Source organism: Tamandua tetradactyla, chromosome X, assembly GCF_023851605.1.
Source record: "Tamandua tetradactyla isolate mTamTet1 chromosome X, mTamTet1.pri, whole genome shotgun sequence".
NCBI classification, from domain to species: domain Eukaryota; kingdom Metazoa; phylum Chordata; class Mammalia; order Pilosa; family Myrmecophagidae; genus Tamandua; species Tamandua tetradactyla.
The window spans coordinates 92,769,723-92,785,111 of record NC_135353.1 but is presented as its reverse complement, the minus strand read 5'-3'; the positions used below and the strand labels follow the sequence as shown (position 1 = coordinate 92,785,111).

The window sequence follows — 15,389 nt, the reverse complement described above, 5'->3', positions numbered from 1 at the left end:
CAGACAGGAGCCAGAGACTAGGAAGTAAGCCAGGCTGCATTACTTGGGCGCGCTACACTCACCAACACAGCCCCGTGACCAGCGACTCACCCCATACTCCACGCACCCGAACCCCAACACCCGCTCCGACTCCCCATGCTCCAGATGCCGCCACCCCACCAGCCCACAAGGCACATATCTGCCACGCACCCCCATCCCAAGTACACCCAACCCACCTCTCCTGCACACCTCTTGAGCACTACCTCCCTGTTCCCTGCAGGCTGTTTACCAGCACATAAGGGCTGCAGGCACTAATCTTCATAACCAGGCTACCCCGGCCCCCAGCCCACAGTGTCACACAGCCGCACCTGCCCCCCTGAGCTCTGTACATCGGTTTATGGTTTACGGCTCTCCTAGGCCCACGCACATGCACAGGCCCCCAATAACGTCATTCAGCTCTAGGAATTTACAGCAGTCCTAGAACCATGCATGCACATGGCCCTCAGCCATACTTTCCAGCTCTGAGAAAGTGCTGACCTGTGCAGCCGGGTCACATCTGTCCCCAACAAATGAGGGCAACACCGAGCTGCTGCCACAGCTCTATGCATGCACACAAAGGGCCCCGTGCATTAGACCACAACACACCAGAGTTAGACCCCCAGACCAATGCACCCACACAGCTACATCCTCCCTGGCCACTGGGCACCCACATTCACAAGCATTAGTGTAACATTCCCAACCTGCAGCTAATACCTGCCTTGAAACAAATCATAGCACTGACTGCCCCACCCCGAATCCTGCTCCCTGCTGTACAACCATCCCAGAAACACAAGGCCTTACACTACTGAAAGAAATCAACTCCTAAAGTAAATCAATCAAGATATTTACATGCAATGAAGACAGCAAAAATTACTAAGCACATCACAATGCAGATATAGCCCTGCCTAATGACCAAATTAAAACACCAGAGGAAACACAGACATTGGAACAACTAATCAAACATGTTCATACAACTCTACTTAACAAAATAGGTGAATAGCAAATGACATAAAGGAGATCAAGAACACAGCAGAAGAGCACAAAAAGGAATTTGAAAGAATAGAAAAATAACAGAAATTAAAGATTCTGTTGACCAAATAAAAATATATACTGAAGGAAAGTAACATCAGATTTGAAGAAACAGAAGAAAGAATAAGTGATATAGAAGACGGGATAACTGACTTCATAGACTCAGACTCAAAATAGCAAATGACAAAAAAGATGGAAAAAATTCAATGGGAACTCAGGGAAATCACAGACAAAACAAAGCACGTAAATATAAGAATCATTGGTGTCCCAGAAGGAGAAGACAGGAGTAAACAGCTAGGAAGAATACTTGAGGATATAATGGGGAAAAACTTCCCAACCCTCATAAAGGACATAAATATAGAAGTCAAAGAAGCCCAAAGAACTCCAAACAGAATAAATTCAAATAGGCCTTTCCCAAGGCACATACTAATCAGTGTGTTCAATGTTGAAGAAAAGCAGAAAATCCTGAAAGCAGCATGAGAAAAACAATCTACTACATACAAGGGAAATCAAGTAACACTGAGTTCAGACTACTCAATTAGCACACTGGAGGTGAGAAGGCAGTGGTATGATATATTTAAGACCCTGAAAGAGAAAGACTTTCAGTGAAGAATTCTGTACCCAGCCAAACTGTCCTTAAAAATTGAGGGAGAGATTCAAGTTTTCACAGACAAAGAAGTCCTGGAAGAATTTGTCAACAAGAGACCAGCCCTACAAGAAGTACTAAAAGGAGTTGTGCCAGACAAAAAGAAGAGACAGGAGAAGGAGGTCTGGAGGAGGGCACAGAATTGAAGAGTACCACTAAAGGTAATTTAAATAATAGAAAGAAAAAGAGGGATAAGAATATACAGATTTGACAAACAAAATAAAAAAGATAAGATTGCGGAATCAAGAAACGCCTTTTCAGTAATAACTCTGAATGTTAACGGACTAAATTTACCAATTAAAAGATACAGATTGGCAGAATGGATTAAGAAAAATAATCCAGCTATATGCTGCTTACAAGAGACTCATCTTAGACACAAAGGATACAAATAGATTAAAAGTGAAAAGATGGAAAAAGATTTTGGTTACAACACACGTTGTAACCAAAAGAAAGCAGGAGTGGCTATACTAATATCAGACAAAATAAGACTTTAAATGTAAAGACAACATAAGAGACAAAAAGAAGGACACTATATACTAAAGAGTCAATTCACCAATCATAAATGTTTATGCTCCCAATCAATGAGCTCCAAAGTACAGGACACAGACATTGGCAAAACTGAAGGGAGTGATAGATGTTTCAACAATAACAGTAGGCAACTTCAATACATCACTCTCCTCTATAGACAGAGCAACCACACAGAAGATCAACAAGGAAATACAGAAGTTAAATAACTTGATAAATGAATTAGCTCTAACAGACAAATATAGGTCATTGCACCCCAAAGCACAAGGTTATACATTCTTCTTTAGTGCTCATGGAACATTCTCCAGCATAGATCATATGCTGGGGCACAAAACATGTCTTTATAAGTTTTAAGATGCTGAAATTATTCAAAGCACTTTCTGTGATCACAATGGGATGAAGCTGGACCTCCTCAAAGCACCAAAGAACAAGAACATTCACAAATATATGGAGACTAAATACTACACTCTTAAACAACCAGCGGGTCAAAGAAGAAACTGCTAGAGAAAATCAGTAGCTATCTGGAGAGTGATTTTTGACAAGGCCCTCAAATCTTTTGAACTGGGACAAAACAGTCTTTTCAGTAAGCGGGCATGGAAGAACTGGACATCAATACCCAAGATAATGAAAGAGGACCCCTATCTTACACCCTACACAAAAATGAACTCAAAGTGGATCAAACACATAAATATAAGAACTAGCACTATAAAGCTTCTAGAAGAAAACATAGGGAAACATCTTCAAGACCTAGTAATAGGAGGTAGCTTCCTAAACATTACACCCAAACCACAAGCAACAAAAGGAAAAATAGATAAATGGCAACTTCTCAAAATCAAATACTTCTGCACCTCAAAACACTGTCAAAAAGGTGACGAGGCAGCAAAGTCAACAGGAGAAAATATTTGGCAATCATATTTTCAGAGCAAAGGTTTGATTTCCTGTATATGCAAAGAAAACACAACTCAACAACAAAAGAACAAACAGTCCAATAATAAAATGGGCTAAAGATATGAAGAGGCATTTTTCTGAAGAGCAAATACAGATAGATGGCTCAAAAGCACATGAAGCGATACTGATTTCAACTGGCTATAAAGGAAATGCAGATCAACGCTACCATGAGATACCACCCCACACCTATAAGAATGGCTGCTATTAAACAAACAGGAAATTATAAATGTTGGAGAGGATGTGGAGAAACTGGGACACTTAAGCACTGCTGGTGGGAATGTATAATGGGGCAGCCACTATGGAAGACTTTTTGGCAGTTCCTTAAGAAACTAAATATCAAGTTGCCCTATGACCCAGCAATAACACTACTTGATATATACCCAGCAGAGCTGAAAGCAACAACACAGACAGACATCTGCACACTGATGTTCACAGCAGCATTATTCACAATTGCCAAAAGATGGAAACAAACCAAATGTCCATCAACAGATGAGTGACTCAACAAAATGTGGTATGTACATACGATGGAATATTATGCAGCAGTAAGATAAAATGACGTCCTGAAGCACATGACAAGATGGATGAGCCTTGAAGACATAATGCTGAGCGAAACTAGCCAGACACAAAAGAACAGAAACTGTACGATTCCACTATTACGACCAGCATAAAGGTATAAGCAGAGTTTTATAATACAGAATATAGGGGACTTAGAGATACATAGAGCTAGAGATAGGTGAACTGTTAGCTAATAAGGTTGAACTCCAATGTAAAGGAATAGATAGGAGCAAAGGTGATTCTCTAGTGGGTCTAGAAGTAACATAACCATATTGAAGATGAACAAGATTAAAAGGGGTTGTATAGATGTATGTGTCCCACTGACTCACACTAGAAATATGAATGAGTTTTCATAAGAATTACTTCAAAGATATGATTCTTGTATAAAGAGAGTTTAAATCCAGGGTACAGGGGGAAAACTGCTACGGCATGCTATGTGCTATGTTCAAAAGGAAACCATCAGCACTACCACAGCAACAGCAGAGATAAATAATGGGGTGAGGGAGAAGAGTTAAGAGGAGGTTTAGATTTCCTATTTGGTGATGGTGTTGTTTATTGGTTTTCTATCTCTTGGGAACAATGAAATTACCTGAAATTGAGAATACTGATGTTCTGTGGCCTTTGGGCCTTCTACACGAGGTCTGATGAATGCAGGTGGCTGAAGGATGCACTGACATAGAAGCAGATTGGTGAATGATGGTGTATACTTATGAACGAAGGTTGTGCTGGTACAAAAAAAGGAACAATGTCATGAGGCATGCAACGATGTGAATGAACATGTGGGACACTTGGTGAGACAAAATAAGCCAGAAACAAAAGAACAACAATGGTATGGTCACCTTCAGAAAATGCCTATAAGAAACCAGGGGCCTAGATTATAAACTTTTAGAGCAGACACGTAAATCCAGAGTGGTGATTATTATTTCTGGATTTTGAGAGACTGTTTTATATATATAACCTGATATTTAGAGATAAGAACGAAGCCAAACAGGTTGGAGCTAAAGTAATTCAGAACACAGGGGTAAGGAAGACAGTGTCTATATTTCAGAAGAACACATATTCTTTGAGACCAACAGAAGAAAGTTTTATTTGACCTGGAACTGAAATTTTCTGTAGTGCATGATCTAATTCAACCTATCTTTATAGCTCATTTGAAACAACTGAAACACAGGGAGCTCAGAATAAGAAAGAGGTCTTTTAATCCTATATAGAGCTTTGTAATGCCTGAAAACATGCTAGAGTATATTAACAAGATAATTAAAACATACTGGCAAAGTCCCCTGAGGGATGGGAAAAAGAATACCGGACTATTAAACCTTACCATCAGGGAACCCCTGATACTGTTTCAAACTTTAGGGATACCCAAATCAACAGGTCATGCCCTCAATCGTGAGGCTTACTCTCCTGAAGCTTGGGTACATAGCAGAGACGCTTAGACTACCTATAGGCATGCCTAAGAGTTATTTTGGAGGACCTCTGTTGTCGCTCAGATGTGGCCTCAGTCCCTCTAAGCCCAACTCTGCAAGTGAAATCACTGCCCTCCCCTCTACGTGGGACATGACATCCAGGGGTGAAAGTCTCCCTGGCAAAGTGGGAGAGGACTCCCAGAGATAAATCCAGACCTGGCATCATGGGATCAACAATTACATTATGAACAAAAGGGGGGAAAGAAGTGTAATTAATAAAGTATCAGTGGCAGAGAGAGTTCAAATAGAGTCGAGAGGCTACTCTGGAGGTTGCTCTTATGCAAACTTCAAGTAAACCTTGCTACTTATCATAACCTGCCAATCCCAAACCAGGACCATTCCAGCCAATCCTAAAGAGCACCTATGGAAATATATAAGATTACAAGGGTTCCATGCACTAGAGTAACACTCCAGAAACCTACAACCTCCAGATGGGTCCCTGGTTCAGATAAGTTCTGAAACCTAGCCCAGCCTCTCCAGAACATCAGATGAGTTCTACCTCCCTACCCCGTAATAGTGACAGACCCTTCCAATATGAAAAATTTAGAACTGCCATAGCCCAAATAAACCCAAAGAGAGGTATGGAAACATCAAAGGTGATGGTGGAATTATATAGAGAGGATAGGACTTAACAAATGAATGCTGAATCATTAAATTGATATCTCTTTTAGTCTCCAGTATTTTAGAGCAGCTGGAAGCAAAAACCTAAAATTGTGAAATTGTAACCCATGTCAAAGTCTGAAATGTGTTCTATAACTAATTGTGGTGTTGTGCTTGGAAATTTTTAGCTTTTGTATATATACGTTATTGTTCACAAAAAAAGAAGGAAAAAAAGTCGATTGTGATGATAAAATGTATTTTAAGCCCTCTAGCCTATGTTCTGGGGCAGCTAGAAGGAAAAATATGAAAGGATCATATGGTAGCCCAATGACAAACTCTGGGATCTATCCTGTAATCACTTTTTGAAGAGTGCTTTGAAGACTACTGTTTTTTTATTTCTTTGCTTTGTATATATGTTATACAATACAATAAAAAAGTTGAAAATCAAAAAAAATTATGTTCATTTTTATTTCTCCCTGTTTCCCTTCAATGGTTCACTAGGCTCTGAACCTAAACTTTAAGCTTGAGAAGAGATATTGCAATTGATCAGGATTTGTGTTCTAAATAGGAAGTACCTGGGGATTTCTTTCCCCTTAAACATCAGTTTTTTAAAAAAAAAATACAAAGAAAAGTTAGCTATCATCAAAATATAGCGTGACTTCAAGATATCAGTATTTCACTTTCATCTTCTTTTATGAATACATTCATGTTATCAAAATTGTTCTTTTTTCCTTTTCATAAGCTAATATAACTTTAAAGATTCTGTTTTTAGTAAATACTGACAGTACTTTTCACTTAGTAGCTGGTCTGTTTGGCAATACAGTATCGATTATGCTTAGCACAACTTCTTTTTTGCTTAAGCATCTGCATGACTATTAGCGCTTTGATGTAAGTTAAAAAGTACACAAGTTATAAATACAGAAGAGCAACCTATCATACCTAATAAGGACCCCCCAAAATTTTCATATTGAGACTATATGTAGACTTCAGCTCTGTTTTTCCTGTAAGTTGATTAAAATGACTAAAACTGTTGGCAGCTTTGTATGTATTTATTACTTGATGTAATAAAGCTTACTTTCATAAAAAAAAAAAACATTTCCAGTAATGAGACAAAGTGACACCGTGCATCTCTTGATAAGATGCCCTGTCAAGAGTACCCCAAAACTTCTGTGGTATTTCTGCAAAAAAAAAAAAAAACATATAACCTAAATCTAATCATGAAGAAACAACAGACAAACCAAACTGAGGGACATTCTATAAAATAATTGGCCTAGAATCTTCAAAAATGTTAAGATCATGAAACGCTGAGGAACTGTTCTGAATTAAAGGATATTATTAAGGCAATTAGCAAAATCTGAACAGGATTTTGGACTAGATAAGAGTATTATATAAATGTAAAAATTCCTTGTTTTAATAATTCCCCTGTAGGAAAATTCAACTTCCCCATGTGGAGAATTCCTGATATTCTCATAAGCAGTGGGGACGACAAACAAAGCAATAGGCATAGCCCTCAATCTTGGGATTTGTTCATAAGAAACTTATCCCCGCAAAGGATAGGCTAAGCCTACTTAAAATTAGGCCTAACCCTCTCTCTCCAGCCAACATGACGAGCAGTCTCACCACCCTCCCCCTCTCTGCGTGGGACATGACTCCCAGGGGTGTGGACCTTCCTGGCAATGTGGGACAGAGATCCTGGAATGAGCTGAGACTCAGCATCAAGGGACTGAGAAAAACCCTAGAATGAGCTGAGAATTAACAGCAAGGGATTGAGAGAACCTTCTCGACCAAAGGGGGAAGAGTGAAATGAGACTAAAGTGTCAATGGCTGAGAGATTCCAAACAGAGTTGAGAGGTTATCCTGGAGGTTATTCTGATGCATTAAGTAGATATCACCTTGTTGTTCAAGATGTAGTGGAGAGGCTGGAGGGAACTGCCTGAAAACGTAGAGCTGTGTTCCAGTAGCCATGTTTCTTGATGATGATTGAACAATGATATAGCTTTCACAATGAGACTCTGTGAATGTGAAAACCTTGTGTCTGATGCTCCTTTTAGCTACTATATCAACAGAAGAGTAGAACATATGGAATAAAAATAAATAATAGAGGGAACAAATGTTAAATTTAGTTTGAAATGCTAGTGGTAAATGAAAGCGAGGGGTAAGGGGTATGGTATGTATAATCTTTTTTTTTTCTCTATTATCGTTTTATTTCTTTTTCTGTTGTCTTTTTATTTCTTTTTCTAAATCGATGCAAATGTTCTAAGAAATGATGAATATGCAACTATGTGATATATTAAGAATTACTGATTGTATATGTAGAATGGAATGATATCTTAATGTTGTTTGTTAATTTTTTTTAATTAATAAAAAAGTTTAAAAAAAATTATTACTGCAAAAACAAAAAAATTAGGCCTACGAGTCACCCCCAGAGAACCTCTTTTGTTGCTCTAATGTGGCCTCTCTCTCTCTCTCTCTCAGCCAATACAACAAGCAAATTCACTGCCATCCCCCCTCTCTATGTAGGTGGGACATGACTCCCAGGGGTGTAAACCTTCCTGGCAACGTTGGACAGAAGTCCTAGAATGAGCTGGGACTCAGCATCAAGGGATCAAGAAAACCTTCTCGACCAAAAGGGGGAAGAGAGAAATGAAACAAAATAAAGTGTCAATGGCTGAGAGATTTCAAAGTTGAGAGGTTATCCTGACACATTATATAGATATCACCTTTTTAGTTAAGGTATAATGGAGAGGCTGGAGGGAAATACCTGAAAATGTAGAGCTGTGTTCCAATAGTCATGTTTCTTGAAGATGATTGTATAATCATCATTTTGCAATGAGACTGTGTGATTGTGAAAATCTTTTTTACCATCTTTTATCTACCTTATAGACAGATGAGTAAAACATGGATTAAAATAAATAATAGGGGGAACAAATGTTAAAATAAATTTAGTAGACTGAAAAGCTCGTGATCAATGAAAGGGAGGGAGTAAGGGGTATGGTATGTGTGAATTTTTTTTTTATTTCTTTTTCTGAATTGATGCAAATATTCTAAGAAATGATCATGATGATGAATATAAAACTATGCAATGATATTGTGAATTACTGATTATATGCCAAGAATGGAATGATCATATGCTAAGAATGTTCGTGTTTGTACGTTATGTTTAAAAAAATTTTTTAATTAAAAAAATAATAATTCCCCTGCAGTTATATAAGAGAATGTCTTCTTTCTTAGGAAATAAAATATTTAAGGAAAGGGGAGCATGTGTGAAACTTACTCTCAACTAGTTCAAGAAAAAAATGAATGTATAGAGAGAATACGTAAATGATAAAGTAGTGGGGAAAATCCTAGCAATGGAAAATATAGACAAAGGGTATATAGGAGTTCTTTGTACCAGTCTTGCAATTCTTAAGTAAACATAAAATTACATCAAAATAAAAGTTACAAAAAATTTAACAGCATTTTAACTCTTCTTCAAGTATCTTCTTTTCCTTAGGACATAGAACTATTTTACAAGGCTAGAACCAGTCTATCTGGTTACAGTTCCAAACCAAAAAAGTATTATCATTTAATAGCTTAAAATACATCACTCTGATCACTGCTTGAAAAGGCACAAATTTTCCACATTTGTCTGTTACCTCCCTGCCATGAATACCTAGAATCTCAATCAATATTGACACTTGTGGTGATTTGGAGCTATGTACCCAGAAACACATGATCTTAGAGACTTGGTCTAGTCCCATGGGATGAACTGTTTTAAATGGGACATTTTGATGAGGTTTCCTCCCTTTTTTTTTTTTTTTTTTAACATAGGCAGGTACCGGAATGGAACCCGGGTCTCCAACAGGGCAGGTAAAAACTCTGTCTGCTAAGCCACTGCAGCCCACCCAGGTTTCCTTCTTTAATGTGGCCCAGCTGAGTTGGGATAGATCTTAATCCTATTACTAAAGGTTTTAAAAGAAAGATCAAAAAGAGGAAGCAGCCAAGGGCTGAATGTCACTGTCAAGTGGAAAGGAAGAGAGACACTGAAGGGCCACTGTGCGCACTGCCATGTTGACAGAAAAGCCAAGAACCATTGATTGCTGGCAGCCAGCCCAGAATCCCATAGTCTTATGACAGAAAGCATCACCTTCATGACACTTCGACTCTGGACTTCTAGCCTCAAAACCATGAGCCAATAAAGTCCTGTTGTTGGACGCTGCATGGTATTTGCTTTAGCAACAAGAAAAATAAACAATAAACAAGAATTTTGAAAAACACAGGCTGAAACACATATCTATACAGGGTAGTATAATTTAAGAGCAATACTGAACATTTAGATTTTATTTTATATAAATCTCCATCTCTTATTTTCCTGCCTTATAGGACAGGATTATCATCTTGAGTTTACTATTCACCATACTCTTATCATTTCACTGTGACATCATTATTGTTCTAAAAAATCCTCAAAGTTAATCATATTAATCTATAGACTAAAATCTATATAGAGAGAAAGACTCAAATCTATTTGTGGGTTTCTAATGTAAAAAGGTAAAACAAACATTTTGGCCAAGCATATAAAGCCTTTCTCAAATCTGACCCAACCTAGGATTTACTCCTTTTTCTTTTTTTTTTTTTTTTTCAATGCCACCTCCCATACCCTCTTCAACCACACTTAATTTCTCACTGTTCCCAAGGCACCCAAGGGCTCTTCTACCATTCAGTGTCTCTAGACCTGCCAGTTCTATCACCTAGAACATCCCCCCCACCCCTGCAACCACCACCACCACATTGCGACAAGACCCAAAGGGAATCTGTCATCTCCTCTTTTTGTGGAATCCTTCCCATCAACTCTTGAAGACAATTTTAAACTGTTCTTCCAGATCTCTTAGTTCCTATCTCAGTCACTCATCACAATAACCAAATCACGGTGTATTCCAACCATTTACGCCTCCACTTAACTCTGTCTTAATTATCTGTGAACCCTAAAACATTGAGAAATGGTTCTGAGATGGGGGTAATTTTGCCCCCTCCCCACCCCAGTATAAAGATCATCTTGCAATCTCTGGAGACAACAACTGCAAGAATACACAGAAAAGCCTCCCAGGACATAGAATTATTTGGCCCAAAATGACCATAGTGTCAAGGTTGAGAAACTATTGTCTAGAATAATGCTTAGTTCTCAGTAGGCCTTAAAATATTAAACAAAACAGAATAAGATATATATCAAAGAACTTAAAAGTATAAAATGGGATATATAATATTCTAGTTTGCTAGCTGCAGGAATGCAACACACCAGGGACGGACTGGCTTTCAATAAAAGGGGATTTATTTAGTTAATGTATAGTTCTTCAGAGGAAAGGCATCTAACTTTCAACTGAGGTTCTTTCTTACATGGGAAGGCATGAGGTGATCTCTGCTGTCCTTCTCTCTCCAGGCCTCTGGGTTTCAAACAACTTTCCCCGGGGTGATTCCTTTGTGCATCTCCAAAGGCCTGGGGTGAGATGCAAGTGCTGAGATGAGGTATGCTGAGCTGCTTGGGCTGTGCTGTGTTGAGCTCTCATTTAAGAACCAGCCAATTAAACAAACATCATTCATTGCAGCACGCATGCCTGCTAGCCGACTGCATATGTAATCAGCAACAGATGAGGTTCACATGCTATGGGCTCATATCCACAGCAACAGAACTAGGCACCTTCACCTGGCCAAGCTGACACCTGAATCGAGCTACCACAAATGTAGAACGGTACAAGATCAAAAACAGCCAACAGAATTCAAAGAACAATGTGAGTGCCCATGCCCTATTACATCTTTAAAAGATATGGTTATTAAGAAAATAGAGCACTAGCATAAGGATTAAAACAAATACACTGTGAGTAACATCACCAAAATTGGGAGAACAGAGAACCGCAAAACTCTATTCCTCTATTAAAGAAAAATTAAACTGGAATAAAAAAAAATGTCAGGATCAACTTTTTTCAGAACTCTGGAATCTAATCAAAAACTTAAGACCACCAGAGGAACAGTGAATGAAGAAAGAACCTAGTGCATTTCACATGAGAGTACTAAGGAGTTTTAACAAACCCTATATCCTAGCTATGGCAGTGGCTGTAAAGACAGGAGTCCACATTCCTGGTGCACTTTGCAGGTACCAGAGGAAGCAATAAATATTTTGTTCTCAAAGAACTGTGGTTGTGTGCTCTGACCTGTCTGGTCACTGCACGAGGGACTGGATCAGAGGCTTGCCTTTATTTCCCATGCCTTGGAACTTTCTCAGGGTTTCAGAGCAGCCCCAGGCAGGGGTGAGGTTTATCCAAAGAATCTGAAGACAAATATACTAGCCCCAGGTGACTAGGGTAAGGGGTAACAAAAGTAGCAAGCAGCAGACACATGTAAAAGACTGGAGATAGGGCTGGGAAAGAAGACATGTGGGAATAAGGGTTGTCAAAACATCTTTTAAATAAGGCTACAAACATACCTGCAGCTGAACACATGCTCAGAAAATACTTGAGAAGATCCTAAAGCTTCCTAAAGGCTGACCTTTAGGCTACAAACAAGCAGGAAGTGAGGCTGAGGCAAAGTTGTAAACTATGGCTTGGCTAAGTGCTGAAGAAATGACAAGTGACCCAATGCAGAGCCAAACTAGAAAAATATGGGAGAGATTTTATTTTTTTTTATATTTGGCTTCAGGTGTTTAAGGAAATCTTTCTCAAGTCGATAGCTGACCACTAAGTTACTGGAACAGACACTTCAGTAGCCACACACAACAAAAAATACAATCTTTATAAAAATAGTTCAGAAAAGTCACAAAGCCAAAAGGAAAAAAAAAATTACCAACAACAAACAGGAACTAGAAACCCCGGTTAGGGAGTAGAATCTGGTTTCCAGAGTTTATTCACTATATTCAAAATGTCCACTTATCAAGAAAACATGACAAGGTATGGAAAGAAATGAGAAAATATGGCCCACTCTCTCTAAACCAACCTTAAACTCACTGCCCTCCCCACCCCCACCACCTGGGACACAACTCCCAGGGTTGAGCCTGAACCCAGTACAATGGGAATAAGAAAACCTTCTTGACCAAAAGGGGGTTAAATGAAAAAAAGGATTGAAGAAAATAGGCTTTGAAACCAGAGGAAAATCATTTGGAAAATTATGCAGCTTTGGAAGGACATACTAAGGTTTCTTCTTTGGTGTTCTAGTTTGCTAGCTGCCGGAATGCAACACACCAAAGACGGATTGGCTTTTTTTTTTTTTTACATGGACAGGCACCAGGAATCGAACCCGGGTTGTCTGGCATGGCAGGCAAGCATTCTTGCCTGCTGAGCCACCGTGGCCCGCCCGACGGATTGGCTTTTAATAAAAGGAGATTTATTTTGTTAGTTCTTCAGAGGAAAGGCAGCTAACTTTCCACTGAGGTTCCTTCTTACATGGAAGACACAGAATGGTCTCTGCTGATCTTCTCTCCAGGCCCCTGGGTTCCAACAACTTTCCCCGGGGTGACTTCTTTCTGCATCTCCAAAGGCCTGGGCTGAGCTGCTAGTGCTGAGATGAGGAATGCCGAGCTGCTTAGGCTGTGATACCTTGCGCTCTCTCATTTAAGCACCAGTCAATTAAGTCAAACGTCACTCATTGCAGCAGACACGCCTCCTAGCCACTGCCGATGTAATTAGCAACAGATGAGGTTCATGTACCATTGGCTTATGTCCGCAGCAACAAGACTAGGTATGCTCACCTGGCCAAGTTGACAACTGAATCTAACTAACACATTTGGATTTATGATATCGTACAGTAAACAGAATCTGACCATATAAAAGAAGCATGTTAGTTATGACCTCAGTGCTGTAGTAACTTTTAGGCTTGGATATAGACGTATATTGGTACCTGTGACAGTTATTGGGTAAATTAGCATTTATGCTACTACAAAATCTTTAAAGTGACTTAGTCATTGCCATGTTGCAGCCTATCTACTGAAATAAAAATATCCTGTGGAGGAAAAAAATTACTTTAGATTATGAACTATACTCAAATAATAGCTTAAATTGGTGCTTATTACGGACAAATAATGTAAAAGTCAGAACTGTCCTCTCTAAGATGAACAGTATGTCTAAGCTTAAAAAAGATACCGTATAGGGTAGTGCGATGGGGGCTCAGGCAGGAATTCTTGCCTGCCATGACAGAGACCCAGGTTCGATTTCCGGAGCCTGACCATGCCAAAAAAAAAAAAAGATACAGTATATTAATCACATCTTTTGTCATTATTGCTTATTTCTTGGAATATAATCATTTCTGCTAATATCAAAGCAGAATAATACTAATCATTTAATATTTTATCATCTGTAGAGTTTGTCTGATTTTTAGGCCTTTTTACTGGTAATATAATTATCAGACATTCTGAAGTTTTTTAACCTAATTTTATAGAGTTCTCTTGTCTTGACTAGTAGTATACTGGCTTCTAGATATAACAATTTTTGTATTTACAAGCATGGCCATTTTCTCAGAGATGACTTGTTAAGCAGAATAAAATTATAGTTTAAAGCTTACAGTACAGGTTATTGTAATGTCTGGATTCATCCTAGAGTATATTAAGCAGATAATCAAAAGTACTGGCAAAGTCCTCTGAGGATTGGGAGAAAGAATATAGAACTATTAAATCTTACCATCAGGGAATTCCCTGATACTGTGTCAAACTTTAAGGACACCCAAATCATAGGCCATGCCCTCGATCACGAGACTTACTTTTGTGAAGCTTATGTAGGTACCAGAGAAGATTAGACTACCTATAGGCATGCCTAAGAGTTACTTCTGGAGGACCTCTTTTGTTGCTCAAAAGTGGTCTCAGTCTCTCTAAGCCCAACTCTGGAAGTGAAATCATTGCCCTCCCCCCTACGTGGGACATGACAATCAGGGGTGAAAAGTCTTCCTGGTGATGTGGGAGATGACTCGCAGGGATGAACCCAGACCTGGCACCGTGGGATCAACAATTACATCCTGACCAAAAGGGGGAAAAGAAGTGTAACTAATAAAGTATCAAATAGAGTCGAGAGGTTACTATGGAGGTTGCTCTTACACAAGCTTCCGTTACACCTTGCTACCTATCATAACCTGCCAACCCCCAACAAGGATCATTCCAGTCAATCCTAAAGAACACCTAGGGCAATATATAAAATTCCATAAGGGTTCCTTCCATGCACTAGAATAATTTTCCAGAAACCTACAACCTCCAGATGGGTCCCTGGTCCAGATTAAGTCTTGAAATCTAGAGGGCCAGCCTCTCCAGAACATCAGATAGTTCCATCTCCCTATCTATATTAGTGACAGACCCTTCCAATATCAAAAATTTAGAATTGCCATAGCCCAAACACCCCTGAAGAGAGGGATGGAAAGATCAAAGATGATGGTGGAGTTGTACACAGAAGATAGGATTTAACAAATGAATATGAATGCTGAATCATTAAACTGATAACTCTTTTAGCACCCAGTATTTTAGAGCAGCTAAAAGTAAAAACCTAAAAATGTGGAATTGTAACCCATGTCAAACTCTGAAATATGATCTACAATTAATTGTGGTGCTGTGCTTTGAAATTTGTAGCTTTTTTGTATATATGTCATTTTTCACCAAAAAG

General features: G+C 38.9%; 1 protein-coding gene across 5 annotated transcripts in view; it reads right to left on the bottom strand.

The window, feature by feature from the left end:
* The window catches only part of ATRX (ATRX chromatin remodeler), a 423,319-nt gene that overhangs the window by 390,058 nt on the left and 17,872 nt on the right, over nt 1-15,389 (bottom strand). The window lies entirely within an intron of this gene.